The sequence below is a fragment of the Manis javanica genome, chromosome 6, assembly GCF_040802235.1.
Source record: "Manis javanica isolate MJ-LG chromosome 6, MJ_LKY, whole genome shotgun sequence".
Classification (NCBI taxonomy): domain Eukaryota; kingdom Metazoa; phylum Chordata; class Mammalia; order Pholidota; family Manidae; genus Manis; species Manis javanica.
The window spans coordinates 13,150,935-13,163,834 of NC_133161.1; the positions used below are offsets into that span (position 1 = coordinate 13,150,935).

A 12,900-nucleotide genomic window follows, 5' to 3' on the forward strand; every position below is an offset into this window, starting at 1 on the left:
AGTCTGCTGCTAGTGAAAAGAATTCTGGAGTTACAAGGTGAAGGACATGGTGCAGAGAGGGTTGAAAAATTAGGAAAACTAATGCCCTGTACCATACATGCTAATTTAAATCTAAAGTCTATTTAAATTTATTTTAATTTAAAAGAAAAAAGTGAAACGTAAGAAATTGCTGAACTTAAGATAAATGTTTCTTTACCAGAGATGGTAGTTCCTAAAATATTCTAAGTCTAAAAAGAAAAGGCTATGAATAACAAAAACCATTAGAGGTTGAATTCATTATAGCTTTTGAAATCACATTTCAGTTTTAGACAGAACTGATTCACTCCACGAGGTCATCGATGCTGTTACCTTGCCTTCCTTCTTCCCTCTTTCCACTCCCAATTTTTGCTTATACTGGTTTTCCTTCAGTCCCAGCTCTCCATTTGGGTGGATTCAAAGCCTACCGTCTACCACGCAATGTGGCTTTCCCCTTTCAGAGTTCTTTATTTTGATTTGTGTTTTGGCTAAATTTCATCATCAATACTTTTATTTTAAGAGAAGAGCTCATGATGACTGTAATTTCTGATTTATTTCATGTTGGTGAGTGTCTGCCTCTTGGTTCTATGTTGGTTTGACTAGCTATAATATTTTTAGGTCACACTTCTTCCCCTTAGACCTTTTTCAACAAACTCTATGTCCCATGTAATTGAATGTTGCTATAAGGGGAGTCTGAGACCAGCTTGATTTTTCCTCCCTTTAAAAACAATCTGTTTAAATTTTTTCCTTCTACCTGTATATCTGAACAACTCTTTTCTTTCCCCCTTGAAATCTCTGTAGCTCAGAATCTTAAATAGGATATGTCAATGGTAGTTGTATTGAAACAGTTTTTCCTGACATATACACTACCTTGTCAATCTTTAGATTGAATTTTTCATTCAAGTCAGAGAAATTTTCCTATATTATATCTCTGAATAATTTTAAGTTCTTTTTGTTGATATCTATACACAAGGGACATCAATTATCCTTAATTTGTAGAACGTCTTTGACTTCTGTATCTCACTCTCATTGCCCCAATCTCTTTGTCTTTTCCTTGTATATTCACTATTATCTTAAGTCTCTCCTCCATGAGGTTAATTTGATTTTTAACCATGATTATTTTATTATTTTCTCTTCTATTTATTGATCATATCTGTAATCATAGTATTTTGTTTTTCAATTTCTTTCCTAAGTTTTGTAACCTCCCTTTTCATCTCTTCTGTTATTTTATTATTTTGAGTTTTTGTGTTATCAAACCCATATTACATTGTTCTAAAACGCAAAACACTTGCAAAGAATCTATCTCTAATTTGAATTCTATTCTCCAGAACTGTGAGACAATATATTTCTCTTGTTTAAACCACCCAATTTGTCGTACTTTGTTGTGGCATCCCAAGAAAACTAAAATATCCAGCCACCTTATTTAACATTTCAACCAGCCCCCAGCACTCACCCTCTTCTCTGCTTTATTTATTTATTTATTTTTGCAATTTATCCCCTTCCAATATACTGTATAATTTCTTTATTTATTTTATTGCCTATTCCCCCCAACTAGAATAAGGGCAGGGATTTTTGCTTTTTTACACCAATTTATATCTAGATCCTAACACATAGGAAGCTCAATAAATAGTTGTTGAGTGAATAAATACAACCAACCTGACACTAGTCTATGATCAGAAATGACCCATTGTTAGGCCTGTTGAGAACTAATGAAATCACATTGACTATTGTTTTATGATTTTTTTTGGAAAATGTCTTTGGATTTACTAATCCATTCAGGAGTACTTATGAGGAATCTGCTGTATGACTGGGACTGTTCTCAGTGGTAAGCGTACAGCAGTAAACAAAACCAAAAGGGAGAAAGAGACAATAAAAAAATAGTTTATGATATACTGTCAGGTGGTGATAGGTACCGTGAAAATTAATTAAGGAAGGCTACCCTGAAACTTCGTGGCCTAAAACACCAATGTCATACTCTCTCTCATGGTTCTTTGGTGCACAGGGTGCTTAAGGATGGTTCTTGCTGGGGGTCTCACACGTGGTGCAGTCAGATGTTGGCCATATCTCCAGTCATTTAGCACATCAGCTGTGGTGCACATTCTCGGTGGCTCAGGCACTTGGCTGCATTTGTTGACCACCAGCTGGATGCTCAGCTGGTCTGCTGCCTGGTACACCTACTTGCAGCCTCTCTGGGTGACCCAGGCATAGCAGAGAAGCTGTAGTTTTGGAAGGAGCTCTCCAAGAGCAAGTGTTCCAAGAAGCAGGAAGCAGAAGCTGCCAGAGAAGTTAAGGGTTATGCTTAAGTCACCATCACTTCTACTATATTCTGTTGTTAAATCAGTCACAAGGTGCCCCCTCTCCCCCAACTCCCAGATTGATTGTTGCAGAATCTTTGGAAAACATAACCTACATAGTTAGGGGATAGTATGTTATGGGCAAGTGGGAGAGAGAGGTGCCCTATGTAGGGAAGTCCTCTCTAATAAGGTGACCTTTGAGCACGGCCTAAGGTGACTAAGGAAATGAGCCATGTGGCTGTCTGGGGATCTGAGGATGGCAAGTACAGAAGCCCAGAGGCCGGAGCGGGCTTGGCGTGGTAAGGGTGAGCTGAGGCAGGATCTGCAGGGAGCTGTGGCTCTGCGCGGTGAGGCTCAGTGGGATATGAGTACAGGGTCTTACCCGCAAGGCCGAGGAGTTCCCAGATGGGTAAGGGGTTTTTAGTGGGGGGTCAGGGGAGGTGGGGGAGCCTGAGATGCAGCCCTTTCAGGTGCCTTTTCCTTCCCCATCCTGAACCCACTGGCGCTCTGGCCTGCAAGTTTGCCCTTTGCTCCTTGACCTCCACCGACCTGTGAGGCCTTGTCATTAGGTCACCTTCCTCTACCCAGAAGCCTGGTGCCAGCCAGGTCATGCATGGTATTATGTTTATTGCTATGCAACGTGGGATTGGGTGCCCCCAGGCAAGTGCTGGGTGTCTGCATCACAGCCTTGCTGGCACAGCACTCCTGCTTCAGGTTGGCACAGCAGGGCCCCAGCCCAGAAATAGGGCAGCAGTGCAGGGCCAAAGGGGCCCACGTAGGTCTCCCTTTGCTGGGACTGCAGCCTGTCCTGCCTCCGGCCCAGCGCTGGGTGGGCCCCTTCTGTGGGTCCCAATTCTTAGCCCGTGCCCCAGCCCACTGGCTGGCTGAGCCCCCTTCACACCATCGGTTATCTGGAGCTGTGACTCCCCCAGCCTGGCTCCTGATCTCCTGGCTTCCCCACCAGGAGGCCGCCTGTCTGATTTGCCCGGCAGTGGGGAGAGTGGTTACATGGCAGGTAAGGGAAGCCACCTGCTTGGGTTTGGGTCTGGCTGTGGCACATATTCACCGCATTACCTTGGACAAGTACTTCAATCTCCCTGAGCTTTTTTTTCTTTAATAGAAGGCTTTATTCTATCTTTTAAATATTTCAAATCGGTCTGAAGAATGATCTATCATCTTGTTATTCCCATAGCTGGACAGCTCTTAGATCTTCATCAGCCTACTAACTGTCGCTTTTTCCGAGACATTGATGCTACCCTTGTTTTTAACTGTTGTGGCTTTCAGAGTCAAAGTGGCAACCCAAATTTGAGACAAGTTCAATGTCTTTTTCTTTAAAAATTAATTTATCTTCCTGGACTTGAAATACAGAATAAGCAATGCTTGGCCTCATTCAAATACTGCTGATATATCTCTCACCCAAGGAATTTTAGGTTTCAGTGAGAAACCTGTTCTCCTGCATGGCAGTGGGGATGGGAAGTGAGCACACAGACCACCTCTTGTAACGGCAGCTAGGGTGACATCCTCCATCATGTTTTATATGTGACAACAGAGAGTGCAAACCGTAGGCAGTTCCTTCCTATTTCCCCACCATTTGTCCACCCAGAGCCTCTTTCCTTTTCTTTCCAAAGAGACAGTTCTACAGTAATGTGATTGAAGCCCTTCTCGGGCCTCCCATTATGCCTGTGCATCCCTTCCTAGTGATGTCGACATTTTCTGGAATGTCAGTGGTCTGGTTGTGGAGAATGGTCTTTGTTCTCATGGTAGATGTGGCACAGGGAGACCCCTCCTTGTGCTTTTGTTTCTGCACATGTGAAATGGGGTGTATAATAGTACTGACCTCACAGATTTGCTGTGATAATCATTGAGTTCATGCATATAAAGGGCTTGGAAGGATCCCTGGTACGTAAGTGTTGGCTCTAATTTTTTTTTTTACTACATTAGAGTCCGTGACTCCTTGGATGAAGCTCCCCTCCTTTCTGTGCTGCTCCCTAGAGCCAGGCCATGCATCTGGACCCCAGCTCAAGATCCCATGACTACAGGGCCTCTCAGGTCATGTATGTCCCCTTTCTGGTTGGCCCCACTATCCTGATAACCCATTATACCCCCACCTGGGCCTACTCAGAGGACTGAGGAGGGAGAGTGTAGAGTCCATCTCAGCAAGAGTCCATTTGGGTTTCCAGCGCTGGACTACAGGACCCAGAGTGGGCACTGGCACCTTTGGAGGCCAAGCAGACATCTCAGCAATTGCCAAGCTTCAGCAGTGGCTGCGCAAATGGGAGCACTGGTTGCTCGCTCAGGAGGTGGCAGAATTTCTTGGTAATAGGCACTGGGCAGGAAAGGGGGCAGTGTGGGTGGATGATGCCAAGAGACCTGGCTTGAGGTTTTGCTTCCATCACTATCCACCAGCACATGGTGTCTGGGAGTGCTTATGGGTCAGGGAGGGAGGCAAAGTCCCCCACACTCTGGGGGTGAGGAGCAGGCGGTCTAGCTTTGTCTCCCCTTGGGGAATGCAGATCCATGAGTCAGTGTGAGCACAGAAGCATACAGAAGCAGGGAATGTTTGAAGGTCAGAAACAGGCTTGGGTTTCTATGTTACTTTTTCTTGTAAAATATGCGTATCATAAAGTTTGCCATATTAACAATTTCTAAGTGTTCAGTAGTGTTAGGTGTATTCACATTGTTGTGTTGCCAACCCCCAGAATTTTTTTGTCTTGTAAACTGAAACTATATGGTTATTAAACAACAGCTGCTTTCCCTTACCCCCAGTCCCTGGCAATCACCATTCTTCTTTCTGTTTCTGTTCTGTGGCGACCCCTTCTTGGTCTCCCCTTGGGGTCTCCTGCCTGTGTTCAGCCCATAGGTACTGCTCTCCACCCTACTCAGCCCTTGGCCAGTGTATCCCCCCTTTGTACTTTTCCTGGGTGAGCTCCCTGAGCCATGGTTCTGAGCACTTTCTCATAGCTGATGGCTCCTGCACCCCTTGAGGCTCTATCCTCCCTGGGCCGCAGCCCTGAAGCCCCTGCCCTTTGGCTCACTCCTGATCAACCTTTAGGGCTCAGCATTTTGAACAAGCACCAGGAGATTCTTGCATGGGTGGTCCAGTAATCATATCTTAAACAGCAGAGCTGCATTATAAGGACTGGTTTCCCTGTCTGTCTCTCCCACCAGTATCAGCTCTGTGAAGGCTGACTGGCTCTGTCCTCCTGACAGCCCAGTCTCACAAACATCGGGAGATCAGGAAATATTTGGTAAGTGAGTGAATAAAGGAATCCTAAAACACAGCTCAGTGGAAAAGTGAGACCAAGAAAAAGGATTCCAGGTGAAGATGGTGGATTGAACACAAGCATCTTTTCCTAAGGAAAACTCACTGAAACCATAGCAAAGGGATTTGAAAGCCACAAACCCACAAGGATGGTGAAGTGGCAGACTGAGTCACAAGCAGCCAGTGGAAAGAGAAAAGAACCACCGAATCCACAGAAGGTGCAAGAACAGGTGTCACTAGCAACCCCTGAAAGTGGGGTGAAGATGAGGGATGACCTTTGGGGGCCACCTTAGAGGCTCCCGGCCATGCTATATGAGCTTACAAGCACAAAAAGCAGCCTGTTTACCCAGTCATCTTTCTGCCAGGTGCCCAGTATCTTGTCTACACAGGTGCACTAATCCTGGTGAGCCCTGGGTTGTCCAAGATGTACCCACAATCCCAGAGGGGCTTTGAACACTCAGGGGAGCTGAGATCCTCTGACCTGGACACCCTATTTGGAATAACTTATCCTGGAATCCTTCACCCAGAAGTGTTGACACTGTGCATCCCTTATCCATTGGGTTTGTGTTTAATACCCAGCTTTTCAAAACTCAATGATATTTGGCTTGGTATGCACATTACATGGGAAAATCTATCAAAAGTAAACAAATGATTAACACAAAAAATTCAGACAAGTGGTTACCTGTTTGGGGAGGGGAGGAGTATGTGATGGGGGAGGGACACACCGGGGGCTGTGTAGTGCACTGAATTGTGTTCCTCCAAAAGGCATGTGCAGTCCTAACCCCAGTACCTGTGAATGTGACTTTATTTGGTAATAGGATCTTTGCAGACATAATCAAGTTAAGATGGGTCATGCTGACTGGATTAGAGTAGGCTCTGAATCCAACGGCTGGTGTCTTTGTAAGAGAAAGGAGAGGGAGATTTGGGTACAGACACACTGGGAAGAAGGCCACGTGACGACAGAGGCAGAGATTCAAGCAGTGCAGCTACAAGCCAAGGATGCTGGGAGCCCAGACACCAGGAAGAGGCAAAGACTCTCCTCAGGAGGCTTCAGAGTGTGGTCCTGCAGACACTGTGATTTCAGGCTTCTAGCCCCCATCTGTGAGAATAAATTTCTGTTGTTTTAAGCCACTCAGTTTGCAATAATTTGTTACAGCAGAAGTAGGAAACTGATATAAGCCCCAAAGCTTTATTAACGTTATATTTCTCGACCTGGGTTACAAGTACATGAGGGTTGGCTTTATTGTTTTTCAACTGTACTTATATATTTTATATACATACATGATTTTATAATAACAAAGTAAAACAACAGCAAAAACGGAACATCTGGCGAGTGTCTAGGCTTTAACGATGTGTTCAGGTTGGGCACATTTGGCTATGGGTTTGCTGCGTGCCAAGACCGAGGCAGGTCTGTGGGGCATGTGCAGGAGGGAGTTTCTGAGCTGAGCCTGAACGTCATGATAATGGGATTCAGCAAATAGCAGAGGGGCTGTGGAAGCTTCATGTCTTAGAAGCAAAAATTTCATGGTATCATAGACCAGACCCCATGCCAGTAGGTGCAACGTCGACAAGAAGATGAGATGCCCTTCTTCCTACCTTCACAGGCTGTGTGCCCTCATGGGGAGGGTCCTGGATAGGGAAGCTTCAGTGTCTGGGGGGTGGAGCGTGCAGGTGTCCCTCAGAAAGCTCTGCGGGAGCCCGCTGACATGCAGCAACTGTTTGGTATGCAGAGGGGTGCCATCTTCCATCTGATGGCAGATATTTTGGTAATGGCCAAGCAACAGGCCTGTCTACCTCAAAGTGGGCAAGGTCTGAGCAGCCTTGCCATCTTCCAAGTGCTCATTACAATCCTGGGCCATACCTGGCTCTCTGGGGATGGCCCTGTGGAGCTTGCAGGGGGAAGGCCTCATGAAGGGCCAGAAAGAGCTCCCTCAAGAAACTGATCTAGACAGAGGAGCCAGTGGTAGGAGAGAACAGCCCCCCTCCCCCCAGCCCCGTGTCATGGGGCTTCCCCTGGACAGGCCGCCTTCGAATCCCGGTTGGCCTCAAGAAAACTGACCTGACCTCTGGAGCAAATTCTCTCATCCCTTTTCTCAGCCAGAACTATCAGGACCATGTGATTTCTCAGTGATTTTTTTTTCTCTGCTTGGTTCCCCGCCTTGCAGTTAGAGGAGAAAACAGCCATCCTAGAAATTCTCAGTAAGTGTATTTTATTATAGCTGAAAAAATATATGTTTTTAAGGATGTGAAAATGAATATTATATACCTTATAGAACAACTATCCTAAACAAATAGGTGCTGGGCTGATGTAAGATCAAAATGGACTTTGAAAAGTGGATAGAAATGGAAGAAAATCACTTAAAACTTTTCTTAACACTGTGTTAAATTATGTTCAATGGATATTCTGGCAAAAGGATATAATTCCTTTAAAAGCTGGGCTTCCCTGCAGCTGCAGCCAAGTTGTAAAACTGGGATGTAGAATGTAAGGAGGCCAATCTTACCGTCATTTTTAACAATCTGATGGGAGGGGTATTTAGAATGGTTTGAATGCTGGCTGCCCAGGAAACCAATGGTCGGAAAAATAACATCACAGGGCCTTTTATATGGCCCACTGGTATGGTGATGCAATGTGATTATTTTCCTGACTTTCTGTTTTTGCCACAGGAAAAGGAAGAGCCGAGGGAATCAGAAAAGTGCTCAGTTGCCTAATTACCAATGCTTCTCTCAGATAAATTACAAACAGGCTGTTACAGGATTCTCTGCTACAGCAAAGAAACGAAGCAGCCTTTAAACACTTTGGATGTCAGCATGCCCTAATTTCGAAAGCACTAGAGCTATGTATAACCCCAAAGATAATCTTTCTCCAAGGAATGATAAAAGAAAAGTTAAAAAAAAAAAAAAGTAAACTCAACTCCCCATTCCTGGGCCTGTGGCAGACATCATTAATCAATCAAGGCAAATTTTTCCCCAGAACCTGAATGATGCTCCAGAATTCTTCTCAACAATGTGTGCCTGACAGCGACTATAAATAGATTAGGATTGGCATGTGAGCTGAGCCAACTAAAGAGGCTCCTAGTCTGGTGGTTTAAAATGTGGTCTTTGGAGTCAAATCTTGGTTCAGCCACTTAAGCTTTCAGATAAATTTCCTTATCTGTGAGATGCAGATAATAGTACCTATCTCATTGGATTGTTATAAAGATTAAATTACCAGACCTAAAGAGCTTAGAATAGGACAAATAGTAAATACTGAATAAGCATTACTTTTTATTTTTCTAGAATAAACATTTAGAGATCATTTACTCTTTAACTCTGGAGAAAGACCTAGATTAAGCTTTAGTGGTAATCTATGAGTTGACGATTTAGTCAACAAAAGATATATTTAGCAATGATTATATACCAGAGTGTGTATAAAATGTTGGAAATTCTGTGGCTAGCTAGACAAAGCACCAGTTTTACCTAGGTGATATAAATCTTGCTCAAAGTTGGCATCCTTTGGTTTATATTCAGTTGGCATCCTTTGACAAGTTGTTGGTTTATATTCAATTATTTTAAACCACAATTCTGTTTAATAGAAAAAGAATAATTGAGAAGCTAAGTGGTCAGTTGCATATGGAAAGCTGCTTAACCTCATTAAGAAATAGGAAAATGACAATAATGGGAGGGGTAAGATGAGAGAAAGAGAAAATCAATCTAGGCATTCAACATCCAAATATAAGGAATTCCAGGAAGAGAGACAAGAGGCAATTAAGAGGAGAAAAATCATCAAAGAAATAATATAAAAATATCTCCAGACCTGAGAACAGGTATTTCTAGATGTTACTGAACCAAGTTGGGCCCATTTGCCTGTGCACATTGTAAAACCAATCACTGAGGCGCTGGCCTTTTGCAGAAAGTTTTATTGCAAGGAGGCCCAGCAAGAAGACAGGCGGCAAGGATCAAATTTGTCTCCTTGAGCTCAGATGGAGTACAGAATTTATACAGAAGGTTTATGCGTATTCAGCAGGGGCTGGTAAAATTAACAGTTGGGGGCAGAACTTTTTTCCTGCACCTCTGTAGCATGTTAACATGTTACTACATATGCTGAATGTTCAAAAATGGTAGCTAAACAGCCGAGCTGTGGAAATTTTAGTAAGGTAATGAGAAAAAGGTAACTTGAGGTCATCTGGAACTATTTCTGCGTAGGCTCAGGTGAGGGTCTTCTCTGAGTGAAGTTGGCTCCAAGAGTCCTGCAAAACAACTCATGACTTTGTTGTCTTAGAAAAGATAGCTTATGGCCAACATGGAAAAGAATAGGAACAACAAATGCTGGTGAGGATGTGGAGAAAGGGGAACCCCTCCTACACTGCTGGTGGGAATGTAAACTAGTTCAACCATTGTGGAAAGCAGTGTGGAGGTTCCTCAAAAAGCTCAAAGTACAAATACCATTTGACCCAGGAATTCCACTCCTGGGAATTTACCCTAAGAATGCAGGAGCCCAGTTTGAAAAAGACATATGCACCCCTATGTTTATCACAGCACTATTTACAATAGCCAAGAAATAGAAGCAACCTAAGTGTCCAGCAGTAGATGAATGGATAAAGAAGATGTGGTACATATACACAATGGAATATTACTCAGCCATAAGAAGAAAATATATCCTACCATTTGCAACAACATGGATGGAGCTAGAGGGTATTATGCTCAGTGAAATAAGCCAGGTGGAGAAAGACAAGTACCAAATGATTTCACTCATCTGTGGAGCATAAGAACAAAGCAAAAACTGAAGGAACAAAACAACATCAGACTCACAGAACCCAAGAGGACTAACAGTTGCCAAAGGGAAAGGGACTTGAGGTGGGGGGGAAGGGAGGGAGACGGGGAATAAGGGGCATTACCATTGGCACACATAATGTGTGTGGGGGCACCGGGAAGGCAGTATAGCACAGAGAGGATGAGTAGTGACCCTATAGCATCTTACTCTGCTGATGGACAGTGACTGTAAAAGGGTATGTGGTGGGAATTTGATAATGGGGAGTATCTAGTAACCACAATGTTGCTCATGTAACTGTATATTAATGATACCATAATAAAAAAAGAAAAGAAAAGATAGTTTAGAAAGTGGTAATGAATTTTAACAATGCAGTGAGTAACTGAGGCAGGGAATGACTTTTGGCTTTTTAATTAAAAGGCCACTTTCGTAGATGTAAAGGTCCACTGAATTGCATGGCAAAGTGAATGAAAAAGATCCTCATCAAGGCACATTATCCTCCATGGATAAAGAAAAAAATAGGATGGGGGGTGGGGGGTGTTAGAAACCAGTTATATGTAAAGAAACAGAAGTCAAAATGACATTGGACTTTTTAACCTCTAATTTTATACCCAATCTATCAGTGAAGTGTGAAGATAGAACAAAGATATTTGTAGACTTCAGTGACTTGAAAAATATACTTATGTTAAAGGATACATTTTTTTAAGTTAAACAATGACTCTCATAAACATAAAACATGAACATGTATTAAATATCTTACTTAACTCATTATTGATGAGGGAATCAACAAGATGTTAAAACCAGTTTAAAGAAGTCAAAGAAACATTTATATGGAATAAAGGGATTATGAAATGAATTTACAGGTAGATATAAAACTGCCTTTTTGTATGTCCCATGAAGAGGGACATGGATTATTTATTTGCATCTCTCTATATAAGAATCACTCTGCCTTGCTGTCACTTATCTATAATTTACTGAGTTGTAAAATAGCTCAAAGGTAATGAAAGGCATGGAGCACCCATAGAATCAAAATCAGGCAACTCCAAAAGGTATGCTCTAAACAAGGCACAATTTTTCACTGAAGCACAGAATTTTCCAAGTACACTCCCAAGTGACTTTCATCAGGACACTGCTAGTCAGTATGCATCATCAAAAGGAGGGAGTAGATTTTTTTAAAAAGAGAGAGAAACGGGATCCTCCAAACAGGAATAAGGTATCCAATACTGGAGGGTGTGAGGATGAGCCACAGGACTAGAGCAGAGCATTAGGCCAGAGCCCCGCCAGCTCAGAGTACAGGAGGAAGGGGGACTCTTGAGGGGCTCCAGAAAGAAGAAATGTAACTGATGTGCTTAAACATATGGAAAATATCATGCAAAGGCTTTAGGCAGAAGTGTTAAATCTTTTAGAGAACACTGATAATAAGTAATAGAAAATAAAGTAAAAATTTAAAAAATGAGTCCATTATTAACTTCAGGATTTATATGGGAGGGTTGCCCAAGAATGGAGCTCAGGAATGCCTGACTCAGCAGCAAGTAATACTTCCATGGTCATTATAATAAAAACACTATTTATTTATCCAAAAAGTATAATAGAATTATGTTGGGATGATGGGAGAGGAAAAGTGGTGGGTGTACATATGGGAGAGTTAGGTACTCACCCACCAAAGTCAGTGAATAATGTCTAAAATGACAAATTAACAAATAGCAGCAGAAGCATGTTATTCACAAAATGGAGATAAAATACCAGAAAAAATAGCTAGAAATGTTGCCAGTGGCTGCCTCTGGGAAGTAGATCCTGGGGATAAGAAAGCTTAGGGCAGAGAACTGTTTTTCATGAAAAACCTATGTACATGCATACACATATACATCCGTATATATGTGTATTTATTAAAAATAAAATGGAAAAAAATACTTTACCTAAAAAAGGCATCTATTATTAAGTTCTGGTGAGGTGTGGATAATCTCAAATACTACTAGTGAAGGATAATTTGGCACAGACATTTTGGAAAGGTCACTTGGCAGAATCTGATGAAATTTTACATGTACATACTTTTCAGCTCAGCAGTCATACCACTTGACCTTATCCTCAGAGAAACACTTGTACATGTGTTCAAGGAAGCATGCCTAAGGATGTTCATGGAGAATTGTTTATAAGGTAAGAAAATGATTATGCTCTAATGTCCAATAAAGGGGGAATGGCAGTACAACAAAACAAAAAGGCTGGTTTTATACTGTGCTTCTGACATGAACAGTATGTTAGGCAGTATCTCTCTGACATCGTTTAATGAAAAACACAAGTTCCAGAGCAACTTTGATGTTAAAATTGCAATCACACCCACACAAAATGAAACAGTATATATGTTTTTGTTGATATATATATAATTGACATACAAAATTATATTAGTTTCAGATGTACATCATGATATGACATTTATGTACATTGTGAAATGATCACCACAATGTCTAATTACCTTCTGTCACCAAAGTTACAAAAATTATTTTTCTTGTGATGAGAAATTTTAAGATTTGCTTTCTTAGCAACTTTTAAATTTGCAATACAATATTATTGTTATAGTCACCATG

General features: G+C 42.2%; 1 long non-coding RNA gene and 1 pseudogene across 1 annotated transcript in view; both read right to left on the minus strand.

Annotated features, from left to right (window-relative positions):
* Positions 1-12,900, minus strand: part of LOC140849839 (uncharacterized) — a 45,434-nt gene that overhangs the window by 16,183 nt on the left and 16,351 nt on the right. The window lies entirely within an intron of this gene.
* On the minus strand, positions 1,230-4,203 carry LOC140849838 (large ribosomal subunit protein uL6 pseudogene; annotated as a pseudogene).